Consider the following 24,127-nt stretch of genomic DNA (forward strand, 5'->3'; position numbering starts at 1 on the left):
AAAAGAAATCCAGAGCTGTATCAGAGTAAGATCGGTAAGCTCAGAATATCATCAAGGATGAGAGCCCCTTCCAGCTGTCATTTTGTGTTGGCTTCATCTAAAGGCTGTTTTTCCTTATAACTGTAAGATGGCTGAAGGAATTACAGAAGCATAGCAAAGTACAACATCACCCAGCAATAGAAAAAGAGGTATTTCTGACTTAAGAAATGTATCAGGAAGGAGAACTTTCAGAAGCCTTCCAGTAGATATCATTTCCCATCTCACTGACTCTATACCCATCTGTGAACTCCCCACCTTGGTAACCATTGCCAATGGCTGAGATTTATCAGGACCTCCTGATTCCTGGGGAAGGAGAGACGATTGGAAAACAGAAGAAAATCAAGGCTTGGACATTGTGAAAGAAAGGAAGATGACTGCTATGTAGACAACCAAGGGGGTCTACTCCATATCTCACAATATCTGTAACTGCCCACCTGTGTTTGTGTATATTCCATTCTGAAGCCATTTTCCCTTAAGAAAACCAAACCAAAACAAAACAAAACCTTTCTTTGTTAACAACTTTTCAGCTGTTCTTCATACATACTTTTTTTTCCCTAAAAGTCTAATTAGCTACTTTGTTGTCAAGAACCTTAAATAAAACGTGCTTCCTGTGGAACCAGGAATGGTTACTTATCCATCATTTTGGTCTGTGACTGTTGGGTGCAGAATTTCCAATTTTTCAAAATGCACTGGTCTGCAAAGGGATGGAGTACATTCCCAAACCATCCAGACGCTCATGCAATTTTAAAGATTGTCCTTAGAAACAAGTTGTCTGAGCTACATAATCTCTGATCATAACTAACAATTTGAACACCTTCCAGTGATGTTCCCTTGTTAATAGTATCTGTGACTCAGAAGCCCCGTGCTGGTCTCACCTCATTCTTATTTATAGAATATTCACATTTTCAAATACTTTCCCCTTGCTCTTTCCTTTGGCTCTAAAGCGAACCATATTTTCAAGTGGCATTATAAAGCCTCCCTAAAAGTACCTAGCCATTCTGTATATCATGTTATGCTGCTGACCAAATCTTTCCTCATGTTACACATCACTACATAATCTCTCTCTCATTCAAAGACATAGAAACTGACAATTACTCTCCCACCTTGACTCTTCATCCTACTTTAGGACACGGTCTTTCACGTCAAGAGGGCTTTTATACGATGGATTCCAATCTCTTCCCAACACTCCGGTTGTCAGTTACCCATGGGATAGAATGACTGCCCTCATCCCCCTCACTCCCCGCAGGCAAGGCTGGACAAGAGTTTGTTGACAAGAGCCAACACTTCGTGCCACAATCATCCAGCATCCTTCAAATCCTCTTAGCATGTACTCCCTATAGTTGTTAATCCTCGAGAATTTGATAAAGTGCAAATAACAATACTTCTCATCTTGCAGAGTTGACAATTAACTAATTAGCCTATTAACTCATTGAGCCAGATTTGTCCCAGTAAGTTAAAGGCTTTGGGAGGTATATTAATCCTTTAAGGCCACTGGAGCAATATTTGCAGCTAATGGGCCCATATCCCTAACTTACTACCAGGGAGGGACTGGGCTATTGTTAGGGAATAGAAGTCATTAACCGTCACTGTACCCAGAGGGGCAGGTAAGAATGACTTTGCACAAATGGATGAAAATGTGTTTCATTTTGTTTTTCGCTTTTAAGACAAAAATAGACTCCGGGGGCGCCTGGGTGGCACAGCGGTTAAGCATCTGCCTTCGGCTCAGGGAGTGATCCCGGCGTTATAGGATCGAGCCCCACATCAGGCTCCTCCGCTATGAGCCTGCTTCTTCCTCTCCCACTCCCCCCTGCTTGTGTTCCCTCTCTCGCTGGCTGTCTCTATCTCTGTCAAATAAATAAATAAAATCTTTAAAAAAAAAAAATAGACTCCGCATTAAAAGCCAAGATTGGAACTCAACATTTTCTGGCAAACAGGCTCTATTCAATTTTGAAATCTTGCCAGAATTTGTTTATTTGTTTATAGTTTGAGATCCAATACTGAGAGTGGATATGGAGGAATTTTGTGCTGGGGCATGTGTAATTCTATCATTGGAGTTTTTGACAGCAGGAGAGGAAAATTAGGGTTCCTTTTCTGCTCTATAGTCTGCTTAAATGAGCATTTATTAAGTCATGGGGAATATAACTCTAGATGGTGTTCATGCTTTGGGGGAGAATGTACCCCCCAAAAAAGACCTTTTCAACATGGTTCCTGGTCGACAGACCTGAGAAGACTGTGGACGTGAAGTGGGTCCTGCCCTCAAAAGGCTGCAGCTTATCTGAAGGAAAACTATTTAGGACCCATCTCTCCCTCTCTCTGTAGCGGGAGACTGGACATGCCTGTTTGGATATCCTGGGCACCTGGTAGGGCTCGAAGGGTGGCACCTGAAACACACGCTTACCAGCTTGAAGACTGAGCAAGAGAGCAGTTGCCTGTGTTGGCTTTCCTGGTGGGGTTTCCGGTTCTTTTGTGCCAAGGCAAATGGTTTGGAGTCAAGTTACCAAATCCAAACAGAGAAAATAGGAGTGCAAAGCCAGAGGTGAGGTGGTAGCGTGGGGATGGAAAGATATGCAGCTGAAGGGATCAAAAAAGAGAAAAGTCAGTTTCTGTAGAGGAATAGAGGGTGGATGGCAGCCCCAAGTGTCCTTTATGGGGCTTCTGAGCCATGTGGTATAAGAGGGAGGAGGGAAGTGTCTTGAGCGTTTAAGGGTAGAGCCTGGGGCTTACAAATGTATTTATACACTTATGTTCGTTACACATACAAAGCCATAAATCTTCAAGGGCTCTGTGTCTGGCTGCTCCCTCTTCTTACCCCCACAGATTAATCACAGCTACCTTGGGGAATAAGAAGAAATCGACTTTTTCTTTCTTTAAAAATAATATTAAAATCCCTGCTTCTATCAGTTCGCTATGCAATATTTAGGTTAGCTAGGCAGTACACAACACTCCAGGAAGCCTCTCTTTCTTTCCAGCTATTGTGGTCTGTTCTCCCAGGGTCCTTCCTTCCCTCAATGAAGTTTCTGCACCAAACAAGAAGGAAAGCTTTCATTTCAACAATAAGCAGCATGGAACGTGGCAGAAAGCACATCAAACTCTTTGACGGGACTGCGTAGGAATTCAGGAAAAGAGAAGCTTCAGTGGCCTTCTAGACAAAAAAGGGCCAGAGCTAAGCTGTAAACACAAGAATTCTTTCTCCTTTGCTACTTTGAGTGCAAGTCATTGCACTTGTCTGTGATCCGTCTTTGCCCTTTGAAAACTAACGTACGTATGTGCGTATTGATAACTCACTTGGTTTCACAAAGATTGTAAGCCAGCGTCTAATAGTATGAATGAAAAAGTATTTAGAAATGTGTAAAATGAGAAAAATAAGAGGGGAATAAAAGAGAAATGTGTAAATGAGAAAAATGGTTCAAGGAAAAAGTAAGAGTAAGAAAAATTAAGATGAAGTTAAGGCTATTTTGTCCTTAAAGTAACTTCACTTGGGAGAGGCAGTCAGGAACGTGCTTTGGCACCTTCCAGTCATCAATGCCAAGAGAGTAATATGACAGCGATGGTGGTGACAGTCAGTACTTACTAATTGCTTACCATGAGCCAAGCACTATGCTAAGCAAGCATTTTACTGGCATTATCCCGTTTTCTATTGTCCCAAACTTTCTGATGATATTCTGTCAGATACTATTCTGATAGTATTATTGTCCTCATCTGTCCAATAAGGAGCCAAGACTTTACAATATGATAAATATAAAGAGACTTCCAACAGAAGTAAAATATGGAGCCTCCATGGGTCACTAACCAGAGGTCACAATGCAATATAGTGACCAATACCCCAAAAATATTTTTCTGGTGAATCCTATTGAGTTAAGAAGCATTGGAAAGATTATTCAGTTGCTACAATGTTACATTTACATCCAAATGAAGTTTGCTAATAAAATTCTAGAAGCTATATAACTTTGTTCCAGGTATGCCGGCCTCTACTGTTGCAGTCTAACCCAAGGATCTATTTTAGGGTATCTAGAGGCATGAGTAGTTCTATCTTCAAAATAATGTTCCATAAATTCTACTTCAGAGTGTTTATTAAGTATTTATGCTCTGTGAAAAATACCCGGAATTGTAGATGTGTATATCACTTGTTAAATTCAGCCCATCGCTAAAGGGGGATTGACGCCTCCTTAACAAAGACACATAAGCAAACAGATCACTATAAATTCACCCTGAGCGTGTCCATGGGTAGAACCAAAACACTTCTCATAACACGTTTGAAGTGTTTCCAAGTCCCAGAATAATGAATAATCAAAGTTCAATTAATTTATGTATTCATGCACTCATGGGAAGTTATTGAGATGTGCCAGGTATTAGAGGCATAATGGAGACAAAATATATCCAGCCCCTCTCATCACCGAGCATATGATCTACTGATAGAGACTGATAATTAAATAAGCCATTAACGCAAAGCACAGTAGAACCAGGATCAGACAGATTTGTGGTACAGGGGCAGCACCCATCACAGGTAACTGCTTTATTTTGGGAGCAGGTGAGAGAAGACTTCCTGAGGACATGGCATGTAAGTCGAAATTGAAAAGAATGTTAGGATTGAGTCACATTATAACCACAATAGTTCTGGTTGGAAAAAAGTCATATGAAAGTAAATATTACAAAATCTTTATCTGGGTCACTTAAACAAAAAAATCAACACCAGTAAAGCACTCACTGCACCTTCCATCTTCCTGGTTATCAGACTGTCAAGTGTAGTCTTAATTAACTGGTGGATTGATGTAGATATAGGATAAAATAACCATGAATCTGTTGAATGTTGACTATTCAATTGTAGATTATAACTGTTCAATTATGTTCTTAGATTTGGACAGATTCTAGGATGTCCAAGCTTTTTCTAAGCTCCTATTTGCCCAATCTGTATCTTCACCTGATACAGCTGCCTATTAGATCCCCTCTTACGTGGACTTCCCCGCAGGAGGAATATCATAAAGGTTAGGAACAAGGGTTCTGGCTCAGAAATATCTGGGTTCATCTGCTCCTTATTAGCTGTGTGACCTTGTCCAAATGATTTCGACTCCCTCCAGCTTGATTTCTAAGCCTCTGGAAAGTGTGAATGCCAATTTTAATCATTTGTTAAGCATCACTTGTGCAGAATGAGTGAACTCCAGCACACGAAAAAATGAACACAGTTCTTGGTACATGGCAAGCACTCAAGATGATGGTTGTTATTCCAGTTATGCAGAAACTGAACTCTGTCTTCCCCCATCTGTTTTCCTAAATTCCTCATGAGTCTTGACCCTCCTATCATGGGTTAAATTATGTCCCCTTAAATTCATATGTTGAAATCCTAACCCCCAGGACCTCAGAACGTGAGTTGTTGGGACATAGATTCTTTGCAGATGTGATTAGCTAAAATGAGATCATCCTGGGGAAGGGTGGGCTCCTAATTCAATGTAACTGGTATCCCTATAAAAAGGGGTAATTTGGACACAGACACACACACATGGAAAGTGTCATTTGAACTGAAGGCAGAGATTGGAGTGATGCAACTACAAGCCAAGAAACACCACAGATAGCCAGCAGAACACCAGAAGCTGGGGGGGAAGCCTAGACCAGATCCTCCCCCAGCACCTTCAGACAGAGCAGAGCCCAGCCAACACCTTGATCTGGGACTTCTGGCCTCCAAACTGCCAGACAATAGATTTCTGTCGTTTGAGCCCCCCAGTTTGGTACTTTGTAATGGCAAACCTAGAAAACTAATACTGGCGCCCCCGCATTCCCAAGCCAGAAACCCGGGAGCCACCCTGACCCTCTCCCTCTTCTGTCAGCCACCCCATCCAGTGACCATGTTCAGCCATCCCTGGCTCTCTCGTCCTGTACCTTAGCTAACGTCCATCCCCCCCTTCCAAGTGCATTTGGCTGAGGCCTGGCTCAGCTCGCACCGATGGATCAACCAGGATTCAGTCAGGGAGGTAAACCACTCTGCCTATTAAGGGATTTGTCGTAGGAGTAAGAACTTTCCCAACTGTGAGAGAAGCTAGGAAAAGTGAAGATCTGAAAAGGAGAACTTTAAAATCAAAGGAAAATCACTGCCCAGTCTTGGTGTGGCTGAAGGGTGGGAGCTCCCAAGGAGATCCTGAAGCAAGGCACAAGCAGTTGCACAGTGGGGCCATGAGGTAGTTGGTGTAAGAAGCCTATGGAAGGTTCCTGACTCCTCATGGCTCTTACTTCTGGGAGTTCCCAGGCAGTGTGGGTCTGGCGGCAATGGCAGTCAGCAGGGCCACTGTCAGGACTGAGATGCAGGTGCTGAGTGGGCGACGGGCCAGAGGAGAGCCTGCCCGCGCCTCTGCGTGTGTCTCAGCTCCTAACCAATGATGACCTTCAGGGTGTAATTCTGCCTCAATTCCAACTCCAAATCTCCCATCATTTGCTTTGCAGAACTCTAACCTGGCCCATCCAGAGAAAGAGATTCTCAGCAATGGCGCTCCCAAATTGACAATAAAACATACAACTAGAGTTGTAACAAATTATCACAAACTTGGTGACTAAAAATGACAGGAATGTATTCGCTTGCAGATCTAGAGGCCAGATATCTGAAATCAGTATCAGTGGGCCCAAACCAAGGCATTAGCTGGGCCGCCCTCCTTCCAGAGGCTCTAGGGGAAACTATGCTCCTTGCCTCTCCCAGCGTCTGGTGGCTACGGGCATTCCTTGCCCTGTGGCTGTGTCACACTGCGTCGTGATTTTCAGCTTACATTTGTGTCTCTCCCATGAAAATCTGGGCTCTTCATGCACATTGACCTGTTTATTTCTGCCTTGACCACTCAGTTTGGCCCATGGTAGATAAGAAGTCAACGTTTGGAGAACTCTCCCTGGTCATGGGCTATATCAGTTAGTATTATACTCCCTGACGTACGGGTCAGTGAGCCAGTTCATCGTTTGTACAGGCTTCCCATACCTCCTCTTGCCCCAGTTTCCTTTTCTGCCCAAGTCAGATAGAGTTGGCTTCTCTTGACTGCCATCAAGAACCCAGCCAAAATGCTGGAAAGTTTTAGAAATACCAATTGCATCCTAAATCAAAACAATATCCCTTTAACAGTTTTGGTGAAAAAAGCTGCACACGGTTTACCAGACTTCCGTAAGCCTCAACCCATTTCTTCATCTGTAAAATGGGGATACTTTCTTTTAGGGCCATTTTGAACATAGAATGAATTATTCAACCAGTACTTGTTGGGTGCTTATTTTTTGTCGGTCACTGTCCTATGTGTTTGGGATACATGTAAAACATTAGAAAACATCAAATGAGTGTTTGATAAGATATGAGTGCTTGATAAAACCAACAACTAAGGACGTAGTATTTGAAATGATTGTCCGAAGAATTAAACCGGGTAAACAAGGAGTTCAAAGCACTAATGTATAGTGGTAAAAAATGAACGTATGGTAGGATAGATGCTGTATTTTAGATGTGGTTTAGAAAGGTGATCAGTGTCTACATGTACTGTTGAACATCTATCATGTGCTCTAATCGTGGTAGATTGGGTCAATGATTTCCAAAAAGACAGTTTGGTCTCAGAAGAGATAAGACATATGTATGTGAAATAATCACTTAAAATATGTTTGGATTTGACCGTGCCAAATAAACAAGACAAAAATACAGATTCTCAGTGAGGGGAAAAAGACCCCGCTGTCATCCATCTGGGTGCTGTAGGAAAAGCAACAGAGGAGGTATTTGAGCTCAGCCTTTAGTACTGATAGAATTTGAAAAAAATACTTCTGCTGGTCATGAATGCTGTTTACTGATATTTTTCCCATTTGAGCTGCTGAGGGGTGGTACATCCTGATTTCGCCGTGGCTGGGTGGACCACATGACCAGTTCTAACGAATGAGTGGAGAGCAAAAGCGACGTGTGTCACTTGCAGGTCAAAGCATTTAACTGCCAATGTGAGTCTCCCAGAGCTCTCTTCATCCCCTGGCATGGCACGCAACAGTGTTGAACATGGCTGCTTCGCCTGCTAACTCTGTTGTGTGTATGGTGAGGCCAGCTCCGTGCTACGTCATGAGAGGCACCTGACTTGTACAAAACGTAATAAGCCTTTATTGTTTTGAGCCACTGAGAATTAGGGGTTGTTTTGTTACTGCATATTACCCAACCTATTCTTACTGATTGGCACTTGTGGGGGAAAAGGCAAAAGAGAAAGCATAGTTATGGGAATGTAGAATCTTAAGTAGGTCAACTCCTTGAAAAAACTTAATTTTGAAAGGAAGTACATTCTAGAAAAAGGCGAAGGAGCCCAGATTGAGAATTTTGGGTGTCAGAGTAAGAAGCCAGGACTTCTTTCAGGATCTTGGTACTGGTTTTGAGTACAGGCTCGCTGTGAGAAGTTAATGTGATGATTCATGTGACGGCAGTGGTCCATGGGCATTCAAGAAGGGAGCCCAGCCAGGCTTTTGCAGAGCGCAGATGGGATGGGAGAAGAGTTTTCCTAAACTGGGAGCATTCCTTTCTTTTAAATCTCACACACGCACACACACACAGAACAAAACAAATACATGCTAATCTGGGCAGAATTTATAGAGTCACCTCTAACCATTTGAGCTATTGGCTTAATATTTTAGACTCAAGGAAAAAGCTCTTGGACCTCTGATTTCACATTCATCACGCTTGAGTAATGGTCCTTGTTAGGCCTGTAATAATGTCCTCTTTTTTTTAAAGTGAAGCCTAGTAATAAAATTTTTATTGTAATCCAATGCTAACATGATTCTTCCTAACTAAGAATTATGTTTGGTGGATTTAAGCAACCCCAGAAAATATTCAGGAGAAGAATTTAGAAAAAGACACATTTGGCGAAAAGAACACCCTTATGGATGAATGTTTTAGGATTTCCTAAGAATATGCTATTTCTTATTCTGTCTTGTCTTTTACTTTTAAATTTAAAACTAGTAGTTTTCAACTTTTAATTACTTTAAAAATCACCTGGTAATACATTTTAAAAAATGCAGAATCCTCAGATCTGCCTCACAGTGACCCTAATTCAGCATAAAAAGGAGAGGAGCAGTATTACGGACTAAATGTCTACAGCCAGCCCCCAAATCCATATGTTGAAATGTAACGCCCAATGTAATGGTAATAGAAGGTGGGCCTTTGGGAGGTGATTAGGTCATGAAGGTGGAGCCCTCATGAATGGAATTAGTGCCCTTATAAGAAGAGAACTCTCTCCTCCCTTCCACCCTGTGAAGACACAACAAGAAGATAGCCATCTATGAACCAGGAAGTGGGTCCTCGCCAGACACTGAATCCACCAGTACCTCGCTCTTGGACTTCCTAGCCTCTGGAACCATGAGAAATAAATGCTTATGTTTAAGCCACCCAGTCTGTGGTATTTTTGTTATGGCAGCCTGAATGGACTAAGACGGGCTAGGAACATACGCAGTAAGAGGTAGCTCAAGTCACATAAGCAGGAGGTCTGCAGACCACACTTGGTGGGACACAGTACTGGCCCTGAACGTCTGTACTTGACCATGAGCTTTCTGAAGGCAAGGCTGTGTTTTAATTATCCTGATATCCCTGGAACTTATTATTAATCCTAGCACATTCAAGGCAGCGAGAAATAAGACTTATAGACACTGGCTTCGCAGTCAAACAGGCCTGTATTTACATACTGGCTCTAACACTTATTAGTTCTGGGATAGAGGCTGTAATCTCTCTAAACCTGGGGCGGTCTTCTGAAAGTTGAAGATAATGATGTCTTCCTCCCTGAGGAATATGGAGCTTACATGAGGTTATGTTTCCATAGAGCCTGTTACAGTGCCTGGGGCCCGGGATTCAGAATGAGATCTTTGTACTATTAGGATGGTATTACGGCCAACCCACAAGAATGCTACAGTTAGGGTTTCTGACCAGGGAAGAAATGCCAAGTAGGAATCAAAGTTCCTCTTGATTAAGGACTGAGATGGCATCCAAAGCCTTGCAGGCTGAAATCAGATCAAAGGTGATTTGGAGAATGTGATGTAGATCTGGAGGCCAGAGTGAGACATCATGGCTCCCCCGTGTGAGGGAAGCATGTACAGGGTGGTCTCACCACGGTGGCTTCCTTTGAAGGCCTGCTAGCCCTTCTTATCAGGAAAGCGTGGCTTCATCATGTTCTGGATTCAAACCAATCGATTAGAAATCCCTTTCCTTTCTTCAGCTGAGGGAGACAAAGATGTGGAAGAGAAAAGGAGGAAGCAAACCTATTTCCTCCCCTCACCAGGCACATGGAAGTGAAAACTATTTGTGTGGGTTGTTTTTATTTATTATTATTATTATCCTAAAACATAATGAATGATGAGAATAGCTGACCTTCATTTAATGCTTATTATATGATAGGCTCTGTGCCAAGATTTTTCCATATTGTGTCTCACTAAATCCTCACAGGAAACCCTGTGAGCTTGGTACTATTTTTATTACCATTTAGAAACAAGGAAAGTAAAGCTCAGAAAGGTTAAGTAATTTATTCAAGTAAGTGGTGTCACAGCTTGGATTCTGTCTAATGAGCAAATCTTCTTAGGAAAAATTTAAAAACGGATTAATTATTAAGTTGAAATCGAGGGAAATATGAGTTGCTCTGACTTTGGGGAATTTGCTTGGGTATGTTTTGGGGTGAGGAAATCTGCTTTGCCTTTACCTAATGGGAAACTGTCCGTGAAACACAAAACAAAATAACAACCAAAGTGTAGGGAAAGAGTTTAGGCAATTTTTCTATTACTTGTGTTAGTCAAAAATGAGAAATTACCATTCAAGTTTTCCTGCAGCTTAATTATAGGCCTCTCTGCTGTGAACAATACACAAGTACTAATAATAGGGGCCATCCAAAAACAAATTCTCTAGAGACCTCCCAACTCCGTTGGGTCTGTTTAGGACAAGCGATAAGGAAACAATGTTCTGTATGAAGGAGCAGCAGGCCCCCAGACAGTGTGAATCTTTTCCTTGTTAATGAAGCAAAATGAACATTTTTAGTGGTGTAAAACCAAGAGCAGAAATGAAAAGCCATTCTTGTTACTTACCTTGGGGCTGCAAAGGAAATCTCTTCAGCATGTTAGCTAGGAAGTGATAAGGCACCGTCACGAGACCCTGCCCTGCTTTGCTTTGGCAGAGAGGAATCCGAAAGAAAGAGTCCTATTTTTAAAGGGCTTTTCTACTTCTGATATGATTTGGGCCCTGTTCCTAAATCATCTTAGAATCAGAATAGCAATTCTTTTTTACCCACTTGGCTGGAGTGTTAAAGAATTGTTGGAATATGTTCAATAAATGTCTGGAACTCCATGTAAATTGGAAAAGTGCAGTTATTTGTAAAAAGGACGCTAAAGAAAAAGCTTAATATTATTCAATTTTTTTTATATCAGGAAGCAAATACATTTGTTACAATGTACTAAAGGGCGGAATTACTTCATAGACTGGAACATACAGTGCCTGCAACGTAGTAGGTATGTAAGTATCAATGGAGTGAATTAATGAATAAAACACATGAATAGGAGTCCTCATTAAAAACAAATTAGAAAGTCGAACACATATAATAAATAACCATTTGTACCTACCGCTGTAATTTAGTCTTTCTACACCCAAAGAAAGCCTTGCTTAAAATATGAAGAATATCAAAGCTTGAAATCCAAGAGGAAAGTTTGGGAGAACCAAGAATATCTGGGTCCCAAGCCCAAGTCACAGACAAGCTAGAAGATTCAATTTCTATTAGATCAGAAAGAATTTGCCCAGAATAGACTTTGGTCATGGGGGAATCTTGGTCAAAGAGTGCACGTGGTTGTGGAGGGTAAGGTCTACCAGGTGGGCTGGGGTCATACTGTCAGAATCAGGGTCTGGAGGATAGACAGGGAAGCACATATCCTTCCCCAAGTTTTCTATGCAGTGAGAGAACTTCATTCCTCTTCAAGGTCACCTTTGGCTCTGATGGCCTAAATTCACTGGCATTCCAATCCTGGCTCAGCCTCTTGTCCTGGATTGCCCCAGTCTACCACCCACACAAGATGTATGTTTGTATACCAGACTTTACTGATGGCTTGAGGTGGCAAGGAGGGCTTACAATACAGAGTCGCAAGAGATCAATTTAAGAGCTAATATTAGTCATCTCTTTTCTACAAATCTTTCAATCTCCCTGCCATCAGAAACTTCCTGCTGGCCAATATTTCCCTGTAAGCCTCTACCATGAGGCCTCCACTAAGCTAGACCAGTTCTTTTCCTAAGAAGAATTTGGAAGTTGAATCTTAAAATTAACCTTTCAAAAAAATTTTTTTCCCTCCTCACTGGCACATAAGAACAATGACGTTTGCATAGAAGGGCAGTTTGCCTGCTAACAGTTGTCAGCTTGCTAACCTTTTATTCTTCAAGCCTGGAGAGATCAGTTACTCCCAACTATTAGGTGAAGCTCTGCTCATTATAAAGTTGTCAACCAATCATGGATAATTCTAATCCTAATTACTATGTGTGGAGAGAGTTTTCCCATACCACCAAGTAATTCTCTGATACCAGCTGGGTATCCTACAATTCAACTCAATTCTGACACTATCTACCTGGAGATAGCGTCGGATCCCACAGGTTAAGGGCTCAGTCCTACAAGACCGCCTCCCCCACCCCCCACCACCTCTTCAGACTCCAGTTGCAAGCCCAGGCTATTACCTGTGCTTCTGAGCAACTGGCTACAAATCAGTTTCCCTCCACCTCCTCCTTGGGTTTAATTAGTTTGATAGAAAGGCTCCCGGAACTCAGAGAAATATTTTACTTACTAGATCACCAGTTTATTATAAAAGAATATGACCCAGGAACAGTCAGGTCTAAGAGATGCATTCAGCAAGGTATGGGGAAAGGGTGCGAAGCTTCTATGGTCTAAGTAGCCACTCACCACATATCTCATGTTCACCAACCCTGGAAGGTCTCTGAAATCGGTCTTTTTCTTTTCTTTTTTTTTTTTTTTTTTTTTTTTTTTGTGGTGGTTTCATTACACAGCCTTGATCGATTAAATCATTGTCCATTGGCCTTCAATCTTCCCTCCTGAGTGGTCAGGTCTGGAACTGAAGGTCCAGATGGAACTATGCACATGGTTGGTTCTCCTGGCAACCATCTCCTGTCCTTAGGTTACCTAGGGGCTTTCCAACAGTCACCTCATTAACATAAAAAAAGACACCTTTATGCACTCATCTCTTCAGGAAATTCCAAGGTTTAGAAGCTCTATGCCAGGAACTAGATGAACACCAAATATATATTTCTTATTATAAATCACAATATCACACATGGTGTCTCTTTTCCTTCTGAATATGAGGAATTATCTTTGTATTTATGAACACACACACACAGACACACACCTCTTAAGCATTGATATTGGACAATGGAGATATATCTTTGATACCCTGACTTAGGATTTGCTGGAGGGTTTCATGTTTTCAGTGACTCCTGCAGATTTGAACCTAAAGGAATATGGTGTAGGGTTCTCGGCTTCTTATCTTTAGAGTTTCTTAGGACTCAGGGCCTTCTTCCTTCTGGTCCTCTCTGATCATAGTACCTGTGAGATCAGCCCTGCCTCTTCTCTAATCAGATATCTGGCCTGGCACAAGAACTATATATAAAGCCCTTGGTTCTGAAGTTAGTTGGCCATCAAGATAAATTTGCAATTTACTTCCAGAAAATAGTAGCCTAATTGTCTCACTCGTTTATGGAACATAAGAAATAGCAGGGAGATCGGTAGGAGAAGGAGAAGAATGAAGGGGGGGGTAAACAGAAGGGGGAATGAACCATGAGAGACTATGGACTCTGGGAAACAAACTGAGGGCTTCAGAGGGGATGGGGGTGGGGGATTGGGATAGGCCGGTGATGGATATTAAGGAGGGCACGTATTGCATGGAGCACTGGGTGTTACACGCAAGTAATGAATCATGGAACACTACATCAAAAACTAAGGATGTACTGTGTGGTGACTAACATAACATAATAAAAATTATTATTAAAAATAAATAAATAAATTCAAAATAATCAATTAAAAAAAAAGAAAGAAAATAGTAGCCTGTGTGTAGGTTTATGTATTCCACAGCTATCCTAGGATGTGATAAAAAGAAAGAAAAGCAAAAATAGGAAAGAAAATGTAAAAAAAAAAACACAGAAAAAGGGTATAGTGTGGACTTCACATCTGACTTTAGGAGAACCTCTCCCATGTCATTTCAACTGAATGCAAGGGTGGGAAAAGGCATCAATGTGCATCTCTCCTTCTTGAGAAGGGTATACTCTATACTCCATTATGCACTCTGTCACTGATGGTGTCCCTATGCAATAGGGATTATCTTTATCTTATGGAGAGAAGAAATCTATACCTGTTTCATCATTATTATCTAAAATATACAATCTAAGAATTCTGGTATTTGTTGAAAGGAAACCACTTTTATTTCACTTCACTTCTCACTTTCCTCCTCTTCTTGGAGATATCCAAGTTGTCATGCTAGTGATCTTTCCCTTGTAGACTGTTAATTCAGTGTCTTAGATTCCCACCTCTTTTTCATGGATTTCTTTTTACTTATGTTGGGATGTTTTCCAGAATATAGATTTTTCTTTCCAGAGAGTGTGGAAGAGGTGGCTTTCCTGAGCATATCAATATTTCTTATTCTACACTTCATTGATGGTTTGACTAGGTAGAAAATTCTACTTTTATCCAAGATATATAAAGAACTTCTCAAACTTAACACTCAAAAAACAAATAACCTCAAAAAATGGGCAGAAGACATGAACAAACACTTCTTCAAAGAAGACATACAAATGGCGAACAGACACATGACAAAATGCTCAACATCACTAGTCATCAGGGAAATACAAATCAAAACCACAATGAGATACCACCTTTCACCAACTAGAATGGCAAAAATTAACAAAACAGGAAACAACAAATGTTGGCGAGGATGTGGAGAAAGGGGATCCCTCTTACACTGCTGGTGGGAATGCAAGCTGGTAGAGCCACTCTGGAAAACAGTATGGAGGTTCCTCAAGATGTTAAAAATAGAGCTACCCTACGACCCAGCAATTGCACTACTAGGTATTTACCCAAGATACAGATGTAGTGAAAAGAAGGGGCACCTGCACCCTAATGTTCATAGCAGCAATGTCCACAATAGCCAAATTGTGGAAGGAGATGAGATGTCCTTCAACAGATTATTGGATAAAGAAGATGTGGTTCATATATACAATGGAATATTATTTAGCCATCAGAAAGGATGATTACCATTTGCATCGACATGGATGGAACTGGAGGGGATTATGCTAAGTGAAGTAAGTCAAGCAGAGAAAGACAATTATCATATGATTTCACTCATATGTGGAACATAAGCAATAGCACAGAGAACCATAAGGGAAGGGAGGGAAATCTGAAGGGGGAGAAGTCAGAGAGGGAGACGAACCATGAGAAACTATGAACCCCAGGAAACAAACTGAGGGTTTCAGAAGGGAAGGGGATGCAGGGAGGGGGTATGAGGGTGATGGGTATTAAGGAAGGCACATGTTGTGATGAGCACTGGGTGTTATGCGTAACTAAGGAATCATTGAACACTACATCAAAAACTAATGATGTACTACACAGTGGCTAACTGAACGTAATAAAAAATAAATAAATAAATAAATAAATAAATAAATAAATAAAGTAGCCAAATTTTTTTAAAAAGTCATTTTCCCTCAGAATTTTGAAATCACTGATCCAGTATTTCCAGCATTCAGAATTCTGATGAGAAATTTGTTAGCAATTTAATTTTTATTTTATCCTATCTCTTTTTAGATCCCTCCTCTCTAGAAGCTTTTGGGAACATCTCTTTATCTTTGAGACTCTAAGGTTGCATTTACATTCCTTGAATTCCACAAGACTTTTCAATTTGAAAATTTATGGTTTTTTAGGCTTAGGAAATACTCTATTTTTACTTTCATTATTTCTTCCTGTAGTTTCTTGTTTTTTTCTTTACTCTCTGTTGGCAATTTTTTCTAGACAGGTATTGGACCTATAGAATCCATTTCCTTGTCTCTTACTTTCTCATATTTTCCACATTTGCTCCCTCCCCATCTGCCAGGTTTCCTGGATCTTATCATTTCTTCCATCTAATGATTTTTTCAGGTCAAACACATATATGAATATAAGTTAATTTCTAAGAACTCTTTCATGTTCTTTTTCTTACTATCCCATTCTTATTTAATGGATGCAATAACTTTTCAGGATAGTCAGAATAATACATTTTATTTATTAAATTGCCTATTTCTCCCAGGCAGTTATTCTGTTTATTCATTTTTTTCCCTCAAATGTTTAGTAAACCTTAATGGTCCATCCATATTTATAGAGAAAAACCAGGCTTATTAATCTGGGTAGCTAGTATGGGTTTCCTCTGCCATTGTATTCTTCTATTTCTCTAATAAATCTCTCCCCTGCATTAGTTTTCAAGGGCTGCTGTAGCAAAAGTGCCAAAAACGATGTGGCTAAAACAACAGAAATATATCATTTCACAGTTCTGGAGTCCAGAAGCCTAAAACAGATGCTGGCAAGGTTGATTCCTTCTAGCTTAGTGAGGGAGAATATTTCATGCTTTTCTCCTAGTTTCTGGTATGTTCAGACATCCCTTGGCTTATAGATGGTCACCTTCTCCTTGTGTCTTCACATTGTCTTCCCTTTTCACATTGTCTCTGTGTCCAAATGTCCTCTTTACAAGGACACTAGCCATACTGCATTAGCCATACTGAAGACACTACTGACCTCATCTTAACTTGATTCTTTACAAAGACCTGATTTCCAAATAAGTTCACATTCACAAGTACTGGGGGGTAGGACTTCAACAACTTTTGGGGCAACATAATTCAACTTATAACACCTCTCAATGGGAGGTCAGTGATGGGTTTTGAGTTGATTAGTGAAGACAAAGCACTTGGGCTGGTGAATTCTAAATTGAGAAAGATTAGTCCTGCAAAACCTCAGCCCCTACCCCAGCCATCATGGCGATCATTTAGTCATTTAATTTCTTTAGAAAGCAGGTTTTAGTATGATCAGATATGGATATTCTATGTGAGGGGAAGGATGGTGAACAAAGTGTTCCCTTATTTTCTGGAAAACACCAACCTTTGCTATCTCGATCAATTTGGGCTACTATAATAAGATACCATAGACTAGGTGGCTTAAACAATAGGGATTTCTTTCTTGCAGTACTGGAGGCTGGGAAGTTCAAGACCAGGGTGCAGATTCAGTGTCTGGTAAGACCTTCTTCCTGATTTCAGAGAGCTGTCTTCTTGTACCCTCACATGGTAAAGAGGAGAAGCTCTGGTCTCTTTTTCTTCTTATGAGAGCACTAAACCCATCATGGGGGCTCCACTCTCTTAATCTCATTTAAACCTAGTCACCTCCCCAAAGCCCTGCCTTCTAATACCATCTCATTGGGGGTTACAGTTTCAACATGTGAATTTGCTGTGAAGGGGGGCAGGGAGGGTCACAAACACACAGTATGTAACATTTGCCTTCTGCTGAGATGTGGGAAATTCCATCTTTTTGTAACCTTGAGTGATTTTAAGTATACAGATCAAAATGTCAAAAAATATACTTAACTTTGACTAGATGTGCTTTGTGCAAAACCAAAATGCCCTGGGATCCATTAAGGATATGTTTCTACCTCCTTACTGCTTGACCTCCTCCTTCACAAGGTCTGCCTCAGTCCTAGCTGCCTTCTGGAAGGGCAGGGCTCTGAGTCAAGACCAAGCTGAGGGCCCTCATGTGTATATCTAAGTCCTAGGCTAAACTTCAGTCCCAGGTCATGGCCAGAACGCTTTAACAAGCGATGTCACATGAGAAGGTCAATGTTCTGCGGCTGCATGAATGAAAGTATTCTGGGATAGATGTGAGACAGCACAAAAGTAACATGTAAAGTGATGAAGAGAAAGGACTTCTATGGAATTCTGTATTACAACTGAAAAAAAAATCATCTCTTAGGAGGCACCTTTTGAAATTTCAAAAAAGAAATGTAGGCAAATTAAGAGGGACCACTGCTACTTAAACCGGGAATTCAACTTGGGGAAGCCAATGACATGCAAGTCAAAACCATAATGAGATATCACCTTACACCTGTCAGAATGGCTAGAATCAAAAAGACAAGAAATAATAAGTGTTGGTGAGGTTGTGGAGAGAAATGAACTTGTACACACTGTTGGTGGGAATATAAATTGGTACAGCCACTGTGGAAAACAGTATGGAGTTTCCTCCAAAAATTAAAAACAGAACTACCCTACCATCCAGCCGTTCCACTTCTGGATATTTACCCAAAGAAAACAAAAACACTAATTTGAAAAGACATATGCACCCTATGTTTACTGCAGCATTTTTTACAGTAGCCAAGATATGGAAGCAGCCCAAGTATCCATTGTTAGATGAACGGATAAAGAAGATGTGTGAGATATGTATACACATCATTGAGATTGTGAGATATATATTCACATATATCTTATAATGAAATATTACTCAGCCATAAAAAAGGATGAGATCTTGCCATTTGTGACAACATGGATGAAGCTAGAGTGTATAATGCTAAGTGAAATAAGCCATAGAAAGACAAATACCATATCATTTCACTTATATGTGAAATATTTTTTAAAAAGAACAAACAAATAAACAAAAACCAGAACAGATTCATAAATACAGAGAAAAAACTGGTAGAGATGGATGAAATAGATGAAGGGGATTAAGAGCTATAGGCTTCTAGTTATAAAATAACTAAGACATGCAGGTGAAAGAGCATATGGAATATAGTCAATAATATTGTGGTAATTTTGTATAGTGGCAGACAGTAACTCCACTTATCATGTTGAGCATTTCATAATACATATAAATGTTGAATCACTGTGTTATACACCTGAAACTAACATAGTACCATTCATCCTTGAACATGCACAAGGCCACTTACAGATGGATTTTTTTTAAAAATGGTTGAGTGGTACTGTAATGTATTTTCTGTTCCTTATGATTTTCTTAATAGCATTTTCTTTTCTCCAGCTTACTTTATGGTAAAAGTACAGTATATCATATGTATGACACACAAAATATGCATTCATCACCTGTTTATGGTATCTGTAGGGCTTCTGGTCAACTATAAACAGTTAGTAAAGTTTTGGGGGAGTCAAAATTATAAATAGATTTTCAACTGTGCCAAGGATGGGTGCCCCTAACCCCTGCACTGTTCAAGGGTTAACTGTATTATATGTCAGTTAAACTTCAATTTTAAAAAAACCTGGGGAACCACTAACTGAAGAGTGTTAGTTAAAAATGTACACACTTTACATCAAGGTTCAGTTCAACTTGCATTTGGGGCATATGCCGAGCAGTGTAGGATATCAGAGAGAGAATTTGTTTTTCCATTGCACTTCTCTTAGGTGCCTGAGTCAAAGGCAGAACACTGGCCTTTCCTGAACTAGGGATTTACTCTATGATAATTCTTAATTTCAGAAATAAATGAGTATGTGGAAACTCTGATCAGGAGAGACCTTTGAGCTGTCCTAGCTGGTGTCCCCCTCCTCTCTCCACCCAGCTTGTATTGACAGTTCTAGGAGAGCAAGCTGTCCAGAAGGAGAAGGTCCACATCCCCAAAATGCCATGGAAATACTCCCGCCCTATGGCAGTAAAGCTGTTACCAATCCTTACCCTTCATTGTGTCTATGTTACCCCATTAGAGAAAAGGCTGTTATCAAAAGCCCTTTCATATCAAAGCTCAGAGGGGCTTTCTGAGTTTGTACAAAGACGATTTTGATATTTTAATGAGTCTGACAGAATGTTTGGGAGCATTTCTGTTCTGTTCCCATATTTTGCCCGAGGTAGGGGTGATAGGTAGTATTCTCTTCTGCCAGAGCTTTGGAGAAAGCAGACTTTCCAGTCTGTCCTTGTTTGCCGAAACCTCCTTTTCTGCCCAAGTACCACAATAGATCCTACCCTATCTTCTGGCTTAACAGAGAATTAAAATACCCTCTTTCATCGCAAGCGTCTTTTGCGGTGTAGGCTGCAAACGTCAATACCATAAAGCATGAGCCAAAAACCACCAGGACTAATAGCTCTAGCAACTTCCCCCAGACCCCGGGAAAGGGTCACTGCCTTTTAGCTTTTGTGTATCAGCCTCCTTGGCTGTTTTGGGGGTGCATTTTGTGGTGGAAGGAAGCAGACAGCCTTTAAAATGCATTGGAGGTCAATGTATTCCATTATATACACAGTGCTTCAAATTCAGTTTTAACCTTTGGTGAAATGTGCAGTGTTGGGATTTTTTATGCTAGAGCAGACACAGGAAATCACAGGTGCAACTCATTTTGGTTTTGACTTACAATCACTGCAGGCCCCTAGAATTTTCATAGGAAATTCTCTCTTTAACTTGAGCATAGAGTATCAGAAGTCTGTAGCTTGTCTCTGTAATGTGCATTAATAGGTAATATTGATTTGTAGAAATTAATTACTAGAAAAACAGTTCTCAGCACTTACGTAGTGTTTGGAAAGATTTGAGAGCCCTCTTGTGGCTGTAATAAACCATAAACTTAAAGCTGATGAAACGCTGTTAGCTGGTTTTTTGTTGACTGTTTTCTGTTGTTTTTTCTTTCTTTCTCTCTTTGGTTATATACGTTTGCCTGCGTTATGGGGTTTGAATTGTTTTTCATTTGAGATTAACATCAGCATGTTTCACATCATGTCAATGGAAGAGTCAGGGATGCGAGCGGTGTCAATTTTTAAAAAACAGACTACTTCTTTCTTTCTGATTATTAAATTCAGATTCTTACCACCAAGAGAAATAATAAATGCAGAGGCGGTACCTTTAGGGAAGTTCACAGAGCAAGGGCATTACAGTTGCATTATTCTGCTTCTTAAGGGACACATCATCTTATTTTTAATCCAGGTATTGACTGCACAAAGGTAAAGCTAACTCGAGCAGTCCCAAGCTACATTTATTTTGAGTATCTTAAAGATTATTTTCTCTGATTTACATATAGCAAAGTGGGAAAATCAGCGTCCTCATTTGAGTGTTTTTAAATCTCTAAGAAATGCATGTTGAAAGCTATTACCCCTCTGATGCTTCAATCACACCCAAAGAAAAATATTTGCAACTTAAGGTCACTGTGCTCCACACTTGAATTGATGAAGGGAGCACCCAAGGCAAAGTTTAGACAAAACGAATTGATTTTTTCCTGGGAGATTTAAATGATCATGCATCTGTTTTTCTAAATTTCTGTCATTGCTTTATTAATTGGGCAGAATTACAGCAGTTCTTTAGATCCCATTGAGTGTCCACGTGATAAGGGGGGCTTCTGGAAGGAGCTCAGGCTGTTAGCATGGATAAGTGGATTTTGGAGAGAACCTGATGAGGGCTCTGTGTTACTTTCAGCATAATTTGCTGTCTTCTAGATGAGTTTGTGCAGTGACATTGGCACTATGAATCATCAGCCCTGCCTGTTGTTCCTAGCACAGAGGAAAATGTCACGCACGTGCGTTGAAGAAGAAAAACAGAAGAAGAAATGAAAGCAGAAACCCCTGATGTTTGGACCCAGATAGGACATAGGAGAGTTAAAGATGGTGTCTGGTCTGTTTCCCTTTCAATGCTCAGATGTCATTAGCCGAAGCGGCAGTTCCATTGCCTGGTAGGGACGAGAGAGGAAATGCTGGCCGGGAGGAGAGGTGATGCTGGCCAGGAGGGGAGGTGATGCTGGCCAGGAGGGGAGGCTGAGCAGCAATCATTTTGTTCGGTAGGAGCAGTGGTGAATTTCCGGCTCTAATTCCATCTTTCTTGGTCTTTGTTAATAATGAACTTTGGCAATGTTTAAGATCCTTTAAGAATATGCATAAAAGGCTTACAAGGGTTGTATAAAGGGACCCAGGTTCCATCTTGAATTAGCTCCAGCTGGCCAAAAAGTAGATGATTTGAATATCAAATAAGTATAATGACAGCAATGTGTTGAAACTCACTAGGTTTAGATTCACAAGCTAATAATGATATAAAAACAAACAAATGACATCAACAAAATACTCCTCTGGGGGATTCTAGGAAAGCAGTCTACTATTTTGAAAACCAGGGATTAACATGAGTCAAACATTCATCTACCTTTCCTACCTATATCAACTATACCCTGGGGGATCAAATCGTGGATAAGGGGAAGTTTCTCCTTGTAGGAGTATTGCAGCTAACACGTGAAACAGAAATGATAGAATTAGAATATCACCATCTAGTAATCCTTTAATGATCACCTCTTAGTGATCTACTGGCATCACAGAAAGAGAGACCACCGGGCATTAGGAGCCCTGAGATTGGGGCCCACAGCACTGCTTACTTAGAAATACCAGTTTATTATTTCAGAATAATTTTTTTCTACAACTTTAAATATGACCTGCAGGTGTATCCATATTCTGGCATTTCTGGCTATTTTTTCTGGGTCCCCCTTTTCTGCACATTTTAAGGAGAAAATGAGCTAATAGCCAAATCAATGAAACCTCCAAACTGTAGGATAACGTGAGGATTCCATGGTTTCTTTCTAATTTGACTACGCTGGAGCAAAACACAACAGTGTGGGATCATCAAGCAGGGCTATGTGGTCAACGCCTTGGGGTCAGGCTGCGGTCTTGCGGACCCTTACATCCCAGGAGCCTAGCACAGTGTGTGGCATGAAAGACATAATCCAAAACTACTTTTAAATAAACAAATCAATGAGTAGAATGGTTGGAGAAGAAGAAAAAGAGAAGTCTCACTGCCTCTGCCTCTGAGTTCTTTTACCTCGGGATCATCCTTTCGTATCCCCGGGTGTTAGTCTCCTCATTGGTAAAATTCTGCTATGATACCGTCTTTTCCTGAGGATCAAATGAAATAAAGGATGAGGAAAGTATTTTGAAAATTGTAAGCATGTTCACAAATAGTGAAGCCTTCTCATTTTGTTGTTGTTGTTGTTGTTAACACAGCTTGTTTGATATTTAAACCATCACCTATTCTGGTCGCTTCTGAGGGTCTGATACTCATGGAGGAAGGACAGTTGTTGAAGAGGAGGACACCCTCTTCATGCGTGTGGAGTTGGGGCTGTGCGTCAGCTAATGCTGGGCGCTTCACACTCATTATTTTATTCCGGCAACTCTATGAAGTTAGCATTTATACTCTGGCTATTTAGATGAGGAAACCAGGGCTCCCAGAGGTCATATCAGCTAACCAGGTCACGTGAAGAGTGAGGTGGCTCTGAAATTGAAATCCAGATCTTTCACACTTCAAACCTATTCTCTTTCCTCTGCACCTTAAGCGAAGTTTCCAGCAGCCTTGAAAGTATGCGCTCTTGCCATGTCCGAATGAGTAGAGCTGGACTTGTATTTTCTTGAATCTGCTCTTCCTAAATAAAAGCCAACTGCAGGATCAGCAACCTCCTTTGAACACATTTCTGAGATTCCGTAGTATTTCGTTAAAAAAAAAAAAAAAGACTTATTTTAAAGCCAGAAAAAGAATTGTGGCATTGTGTGAGCTCTCGCTCATCTGAATTCTCTTGTGCCGCAATTTCCAACCATCCATTATTGTCCCGAGCTTACTAGAGTTTTTGGCTTCTAGATTCCTCAGGAGTGTTAAAAAGGAACGCAGCTGCGCTGCAGTCTTTCCCACTAGTTCTGCAGCTCAAGTGCAAATTTGTTATGCAGTTTCATGTGCGTGCTGGGGTCAGGAGAATTGTTTCTGAACTGCTAAGCTGTGACTATCTAGAAAACCCTCTGGACCCATATACTCCAGAGGTTGAGCTAAGCCCTCTGCCCTCCCCGACCCTACGGTGTGCTGCCTCACCCTCACTGCCTGCTGCCCACCTCCCCACCCCTACCCAGGTAACCACAAACCCCTCACCCCGAGATGCTCATTTTGCTTCTAGAGCTTTGAGTTCAACAAAGTGTGGACCACTGCAGCATGAAATCACAAACTGCATCTCTAAGACAGCCTGACTCCTAGAAGAGGATAGAAGACCATCAGAACTCTCTTTGTGAGATCTTTGTGAAATTACAGACATCATCTAAAAGGGTAACTCGAAGGGTTATTTTGTCGACCAAACTGGCTAATGCAAGTACAGCACTGAATAACT

The 24,127-nt window shown here is 40.8% G+C and overlaps 1 protein-coding gene and 1 long non-coding RNA gene across 2 annotated transcripts in view; one reads left to right on the top strand and one right to left on the bottom strand.

The window, feature by feature from the left end:
• HS6ST3 (heparan sulfate 6-O-sulfotransferase 3) overlaps nucleotides 1-24,127 on the top strand; it is a 666,511-nt gene that overhangs the window by 626,058 nt on the left and 16,326 nt on the right. The window lies entirely within an intron of this gene.
• Nucleotides 1-24,127, bottom strand: part of LOC117803119 — a 28,351-nt gene that overhangs the window by 2,962 nt on the left and 1,262 nt on the right. The window lies entirely within an intron of this gene.

Source organism: Ailuropoda melanoleuca, chromosome 7, assembly GCF_002007445.2.
Source record: "Ailuropoda melanoleuca isolate Jingjing chromosome 7, ASM200744v2, whole genome shotgun sequence".
In the NCBI taxonomy this organism is placed as follows: Eukaryota; Metazoa; Chordata; class Mammalia; order Carnivora; family Ursidae; genus Ailuropoda; species Ailuropoda melanoleuca.